The sequence below is a fragment of the Nicotiana tabacum genome, chromosome 5 (genome assembly GCF_000715075.1).
Source record: "Nicotiana tabacum cultivar K326 chromosome 5, ASM71507v2, whole genome shotgun sequence".
Taxonomy (NCBI): domain Eukaryota; kingdom Viridiplantae; phylum Streptophyta; class Magnoliopsida; order Solanales; family Solanaceae; genus Nicotiana; species Nicotiana tabacum.
In genome coordinates this window covers 83,155,990-83,164,234 of record NC_134084.1, presented here as the reverse complement: position 1 = coordinate 83,164,234, position 8,245 = coordinate 83,155,990, and the positions used below count along the sequence as shown (strand labels likewise).

The window sequence follows — 8,245 nt, the reverse complement described above, 5'->3', positions numbered from 1 at the left end:
AAATCATTTCATCCTCAGACGGACGGACAGACCGAGCGTACTATTCAAATTTTGGAGGATATGCTCCGAGCATGTGTTATTGACTTTGGAGGTTCTTGGGATCAGTTCTTGCCATTAGCAGAGTTTGCCTACAACAAAAGTTACCAGTCGAGCATCTAGATGGCTCCTTATAAGGCATTATATAGTAGGCGGTGTCGGTCACTGGTTGGGTGGTTTGAACCGGGAGAGCCTCAGTTGTTGGGTATAGATTTAGTCCAGGATACCTTTGATAAGGTTAAGATCATTCAGGATAGGCTTCGTACAGCTCAGTCCATGTAGAAGAGTTATACCGACCATAAGGTTCGTGATGTGGCATTCATGGTCGGGGAGCGAGTGTTGCTTTGGGTGTTTCCCATGAAGGGCGTGATGAGATTTGGAATGAAGGGCAAGCTAAGCCCTAGGTTCATCGGTCCTTTTGAGATTCTTGATCGAATGAGAGAGGTGGCTTACAGACTTGCATTGCCGCCGTGTTTGTCAGCTGTGCATCCAGTGTTTCATGTGTCCATGCTTCGAAAGTATCATGATGATCCATCCCACGTGTTAGACTTCAGCACTGTCCAGTTGGACAAGGACTTGACCTATGAGGTGGAGCCGGTAGCTATTCTAGACCGGTAGGTTCGTCAGTTGAAATCGAAGAGTTATCCTTTGGTTCATGTGCATTGGAGAGGTCAGCCTGGTGAGGTAGCGACCTGGGAGTCTGAGTCCGATATACGAAGCCGATATCCCTATTTTTTCCCTGACTCAAGTACTTTTCTATGTCCGTTCGAGGACGAACGGTTGTTTTAGAGGTGGAGAATGTGATGACCCAAAAGGTCATCTAATGTTTTAGAACCCAATCTGGGGTTCTGAGGCCATTAATACCTCATTTTCTTTCTCCTCGATTTGTGTGCACAGTTCAGGCGTATATCCGGAAAGCATTTATGTGAAAATTTCAGAAAAATGCTAATTTTGCCTTTAAAATTGAATTTAAGTTGATTTCGGTCAACATTTTGTGTAAGCGAACCAGACTCATAATATGACGGTCCCGGAGGGTCCGTAGACAATTATGGAACTTAGGCGTATGCCCGGAATTGAATTCTGAGGTTCCTAGCCCGAGAAATGAATTTTTGAAAGAAATTGTTTAACTAAAAATATAAGAGTTTTTGAAAATTTAATGATGTTTGAATTTGATGGTATCGAGCCCGTATTTTGATTTCGGAGCCCGGTACAGATTTAATATGGTATTTAAGTTGTACCTGTAAAATTTGGTAAGAAACGGAATTCATATGACATGATTCAGACACTCGGTTGTGAAAATGGAAACTTTAAGAGTTCTTGAGATTTTTCTCTGATTTTGATGTTAAACTCGTAGTTCTAGGTGTTATTTTGGCGATTTGATCGCACAAGTAAGTCTGTATGATGTTTTTAGGTTGGTGTGCATGTTTGGTTTGGAGCCCCAAGGGCTCGGGTGAGTTTCGGATAGGTTTCGGGATGTTTTGGACTTAAGAACTTCTACTGTATTTGCGCTTCTGGTGTCCTAATATTTTGTTCTTTTGCGTTCGCGATGCAGCTCACGTGAATGCAAAGTACAAGCTGGGTTGGGGAGGGATTTCTTCTACGCGAACACGAGGCCTTGGTCGCGAAGGCGGAGCACTGGGGGGTTTGCTCTTCGCGAATGCAACTGGCCACATGCGAACGCGTAGTGTAATGGAAGTGGGCTGGGAATCGTGTCACGGCCCAAATCGATGGGCCGTGACGGGTGTTTGAGTCCTACCTGTCAAATACCCCTAAGCATGCGTCTAAGATATGAACCTGAATAACATCTGCTGTATTATGAAATTAACATATGTGAAGGAAACCTGCCATCAAGGCATATGTACGTATACATGCAGAATATAGTGGGCGAGCCGGCAAGATTGCCATAGACAACTATACATCCAAAACTGAAAGCCAACAAGGCCACATACAACTCAACTAGACATACTGTCCACAGACCTCTAACAAAAACATAACTATACAAAGACGGGACTGAGCCACGTCATACCCATACACACACACACACACACACACACACATATATATATATATATATATACACACACACAAACGTATCGTACCAAAATCAAAAGCAGCTCCGGATCAAATGGAGCACACCAACTCTCACTATCAGGGATCCTAAGAAGGGGGATCGTCAACTTGGCTACATGTACCTGCGGGCATGAAATCCAGGCCCCGTGAAATAGGGCGTCAGTACGAAAAATGTACTGAGTATGTAAGGCATGAAAATTAGTACGTAAAAGACATAGATGAGACATGGAATATAAAAACACATCTTTAAATCTGAATAACTTTGTAAATTCTGAAATGTTTATAATGTCATGCACGTGCGTATAAATGTTGTGCCATGCATAGGTATGGGTGTACATAATATCATCAAGCCACTGAAAGCATCCCATCATATTGTCTCGGCCACTGTGGGCAACATCATCCACATATACCAGCTGATCAGGTGGTGATGCGTATATAACGCCGTAACATTTTTCCAAATCCCATATACATATATTTACATATATACGCGTATATAACGACATCTGGTCATGGGTCAATGACCATGTATAAATGAGTGAAATGCATGAAAAATATGTAAAAATCTTAATATTTCTTTCGGATAAACTTTTCCAACTACGTATTATTCTGAGACCCGTGAACAGATGACAATAATAATTCTCATGGGGATTCAAGAATATAGACACCCTTACTATTTCTATGAATAGAGTAATTTATAGAAACTGTGTATTTGCTTGTTTCTTTAGTATAATTTGGACCATGCCAAAAGAAAGAAGGGAGGGCTTTAACATACCTGTGCCTAAAATTATTTGAACGAATCTGCTTCTGCGAAATTTACACACGAAATTTGGCTTTGGATTTTTGTTGAAATGTTAAACGAACAGCTTCTGTTCTTGCTTTAGAACTTAAATGTTCTTGGTTGATTTTTGAAATCTATGCAAGAATTTTGGACGAAACTTTCTTCTGTTTTCCAAGTTCTTGATTTCAAACCAAAGAAATGAATTGAGACTTAAGGCATTAACTGAAGCTAAAGGCAGATTGGGATAAGTTTCACATCTCTTTCTAAGACTTGACTTTAAGTCTTGCTATGTAGCCACCTAGCATTATGATTACTTAGTCATTTTTCTAAGTTTGAGACTCCTTGCCACGTGGGGGGGGGGAGATTAATTATTAATTATTTATCCACTTATTTGTTAACTGGGTAATGTTCTGTTACCCGATAATTAATCAATTACCCGCATATTTAAAATTACCATAAATTACTTAAAATTCTATTTATTTTTAAAATACTTCATATATACTTTATATATTATACTACCATGGTCATATGTTACCTTGCATGTACTAGTTCATAATTATCGGGTATTATCGCTCGACCCGTATTTTATTCCAAATTGGCCACTTTCAGCGAAACTTGTTTTATTTATTCCGTGTACCCCTTTATCCTTCATAAAATTTATTTATCGCTTGTTATAAATAGCGTACGTACATTAACGTCAAGATGATCTCATCCCCGAGTCTACGTCTGTTAACTGAAAATGAAATTTTAACGTACGAAAACACGAGATGTAACATCCTTCCCCCCTTAGAAACATTCGTCCTCAAATGTTCGACTCCCCGTGATCTATGTAACTTCTGGAAGGGTTGCCTCTTTAATAACACCACTACCAACTCTTCCTGTAGAAGCTTAATAATCCAATGACACACAGGACCATAATTATGAATAACGACAATGGTCTCACATGAGCAACGACAATAACCGACACAAGAATTTTGTACACATAACTTATGATTATGACGTCTAAGTCGGACCCTTTTCTGGAGGAGGAAATAAATAGGGATATCTAAACTTCATATTTTCCTCGGCCTCCCAATTCATTTCTTCCACATTATTGTTTCTCCAAAGTACTTTCACGGAGGCTACCTCCTTATTCCGTAGCTTGCGGATTTGTCAGTCTAGGATGGCAACCGGAATTTACTTATATGATAAGTCTTTTGTAATTTGTATATCATCCATGGGCACCACTCGGGTAGGATCGCCAATACACTTCCGTAACATAGATACGTGAGAAACCGGATGAACAGAATCTAATTCCAAGGGCAATTCTAACTCATAAGCTATTCGGCCCACTCTCCTAATGATCCTATAAGGCCCAATATACCGTGGGCTAAGTTTACCTTTCTTGCCAAACCTCATCACACCCTTCATAGGTGACACCTTTCCCAGTCATCAATCCTGAATTCTAAATCTCGACGCCGCACGTCAGAATATGACTTCTGACGACTCTGAGCTGTCAATAGTCATTCCCGAATCAACTTTACTTTTTCTATGGCTTGCTGAACCAGGTCTGACCCAGTAATCCAGATTCTCCAACGTTGAACCACCATATAGGCGATCTACATTTCTATCCTTAATGAGCTTCGTATGGAGCCATCCGAATAATGGAATGGTAACTATTATTATATGCGAACTCAATAAGCGGCAGATGATCATCCCAGCTACCTTTGAAGTCTATTACACAAGCTGGTAACATATCCTCCAGTGTTTGAATAGTACGCTCAGCCTGTCCATATGTCTGGGATGAAATGTTGTACTAAGACTTAGTTGTGTCCCCAATCCCTTTTGGAAGGACCTCCAGAAGTTAATTGTAAATTGAGCTCCTCTATCCGAGATAATAGATACAGGGACACCATGCAGTCGTACTATTTCCTTAATATAAAGTCTTGCATAATCCTCTAAGGAATATGTAGTTCTAATGGGCAGAAAAAGGGCTGACTTTGTAAGCCTATCAACAATCACCCATATCGAATCGAACTTACGTTGGGTACGAGGTAAGCCTACGATGAAGTTCATATTGATTACTTCCCATTTCCAAGTCGGAATCTCCATAGCCTGCAATAATCCACCGAGTTTTTGATGCTCAATCTTAACCTGCTGACACATAGGACACTAGGCAACAAATTCTGCTATATCCTTTTTCATTCCGTCCCACCAATACACCTCCCTGATATCATGATACATCTGTCGCTCCTGGATGGATAGAATAACGAGAATAGTGAGTTTCTCCCATAACCTACTGATGTAGCCCTGTAACATTAGGCACACATAATCGCCCTTGATATCTGAGGACACCATCTTCTGTAATTTCAAACAGTGCCTTCTCCTTCTGAAGGGTGGTATCCCTATGATGAACTAACACAAGATCCCCGTACTGGCGTTCTTTTACTTCAGTTACTAAAGAGGATGTTGCAGTATTCTGAAGAGTAATTCCAGCGTCACCTGAGTCTAGTAACCGAACTCCAAGACTAGCTAACTGATAGACCTCATGGGCTATTCCCCTCTTTTCTAGCTGCAAATACGACAGGCTACCTATAGATCTACGGCTGAAGGCATCGGCTACTATGTTCGCCTTCCCCGGATGGTATAAAATATCAACGTCATAGTCTTTAAGTAGCTCCAATCATCTTCTTTGACGTAGATTCAATTCCTTTTGCTTGAAGATGTACTGGAGGCTCTTATGATCCGTATAAATATCAACATGAATGCCATACAAGTAGTGCCTCCACATCTTTAGTACATGAATCACCGCAGCTAACTCTAAATTATGGGTCGGATAGTTCTTCTCGTGTTTTCTTAGTTGTCTAGAAACATAAGCCACAACCTTACCATGCTGCATCAGCACACCACCCAATCCATTGCCTAAAGCGTCGCAATAGATAACATAATCATCGGTCCCTTCTGGGAGCATTAGAACTGGTGTTGAAGTTAATTTGTCCTTTAATGCCTGGAAACTCTGTTCACAAGCATCAGTCCATTGAAACTCCGCTCTCTTCTGAGTCAACTTTGTTAAAGGTGCTGAAAGGGAAGAAAATCCTTCCACAAACCTCCTGTAATAACCTGCCAAACCAAGAAAGCTACGAACCTCCATTGGTGTTGTGGGCCTAGGCCAAGTCTTTACTACCTTAATCTTTTGTGTATCCACCCGGATGCCTTCACCCGAAGTGATATGCCCAAGGAAAGTTACAGAGTTCAACTAGAATTCACATTTAGAAAATTTTGCATACAATTTCCCTTATTGTAGAACTCTAAGCACAGTATACAGATGACCAACATGACCATCCTCTGAACGAGAATACACCAATATATCATTAATAAATACAATTACGAACATATCTAAAAAGGCCTGAACACATGGTTCATCAAATCCATGAATACTACTGGGGCATTGGTCAGACCGAATGACATAACTCAAAACTCAAAGTGCCCATATCTAGTCCTGAATGATATCTTTGGATTATCTTCATTCTTAACCCTTACCTGATGGTACCCGAACCTCAAGTCTATCTTTGAAAAACACTTGGCACCTTGCAACTGATCAAATAAATCATCAATTCTCGGAAGCGGGTACTTATTCTTGATCGTCACCTTATTCAGTTGCCTATAATCAATACACATTTGTAAGGAACCATCTTTCTTCTTTACAAACAAAACAGGTGCTCCCTACGGTGACGTACTAGGTCTGATAAAGCCTTTTTCAAGTAAGTTATTTAATTGTTCTTTCAACTCTTTCAGCTATGCGGGGGCCATTCTATAGGGAGGAATAGATATTGGGTGAGTATCTGGTAGTAAGTCAATAGAAAACTCAATTTTTCGCTCTGGCGGGAGACCCGAAAGCTCATCGGAGAAAACATTTGTAAACTCGTTCATCAGAGGGATGGACTGAATGGTTGGTGACTCCACTTCCACATCCTGAACCCGAACTATGTGATAAATACAGCCCTTTCTGATCATCTTCCTTGCCTTGAGATAGGAAATAAATCTACCTCTCGACGATGCCGTGTTACCTTTCTACTCCAAAACAGGCTCCCCTGGAAATTGAAATCGGACTATCTTTTTTCTACAATCAACGTTGGCATGACAAGAAGCCAATCAATCCATACCCATTATAACATCAAATTCTACATATCTAACTCGATTAAGTCTGCTACGGTAGATCGACTATGAACTACTATTATACAACCCCTATATACTTGCTTAGCTATCACCGAGTCCCCAACAGGTGTAGATACCTCAAAAGGTTTAACCAATTCAGGTCTAATTCCAAACTTACCAGCAACTAGCAGAGTAACATATGATAAGGTGGAACCTGGGTTAATCATTGCATATACATCATAGGAGGAGACTGATAATAGACCTGTAACAACATCAAGCGATGACTCCTGGTCCTATCGTCCTGCCAACGCATAAATGCGGTTCTGAGGGCTGCTCGAGCTAGATGCTCTACCTCTTCCTCTACCATGACTCATTGGTGCTTGGGGACCTTGCCTAGGGGGCGTACTGATAATGACGAACCAGCTGCAGATCCCGATGGCTGAGCTATGCTTTCATCATCTCTCATCGGACAATCCCTCATAACGTGGCCCGAATAACCAAAAGTATAACAAATACCTGATCCCATATGGCACTACCCGGTATGCTACTTACCATATTGAGTACATTGTGGCAGGGATGGCCTCATGTGATTTGACTCACCCCTATATTAAGAACCTGAGGCCCTAAAATTCTGGCCAGACCCTAAATATGTAGAACAATCAAATCTCTTACTGCCAAACTGAGTGGGTGCGCTAGCTGAGGGTTGGAATGGATACCTCGAGTACTGCTGCCTCTGACCATCTCAAAACTCACCAGAAGGACCCGAAGACCTCGCTTTCTTATTCTGGGCCCTATCACGCTCACGATCGGCCCTCTATTTCTGTTTACGCTCCTTTACACCCTGAGCGTATTCTTGAATATGAGAAATATCCATGTCTGGCTGAAGTGAGACCGACATACAATCATTAAGCAAGTAAGGCTCTAATCCCATCACGAACCGGTGAACTCGATCCTCCATCTTAGATACAATAGTGGGAGCATACCTAGCCAACGAATCAAACTAAAGACTGTACTCCCGAACACTCATGTTTCCTTGCCGAAGGGTCAAGAACCTATCAACTCTAGCTCGCCTAAGCTCTGGTGGCAGATAATGACAAAGAAAAGCTTCTATAAACTCCTGCCATGCTGTTGGAGGGGCATCCTTACCTCTGGACAATTCCTAAGACTCATACCAATTAACTGCAATATCTCGAAGTCTATAGGAAGCTTGCTCAACTGACTCAGTCA

General features: G+C 41.3%; 1 long non-coding RNA gene across 1 annotated transcript; it reads right to left on the bottom strand.

Moving 5' to 3' along the window:
• Positions 1-1,835: 1,835 nt before the first annotated feature.
• Positions 1,836-3,093, bottom strand: LOC142180617 (uncharacterized). Its single transcript, XR_012709232.1, has 2 exons — positions 2,879-3,093; positions 1,836-2,228 (listed from the first exon to the last, which is right to left on the bottom strand). It is a non-coding gene; the product is annotated as an uncharacterized LOC142180617 (long non-coding RNA).
• Positions 3,094-8,245: the final 5,152 nt, after the last annotated feature.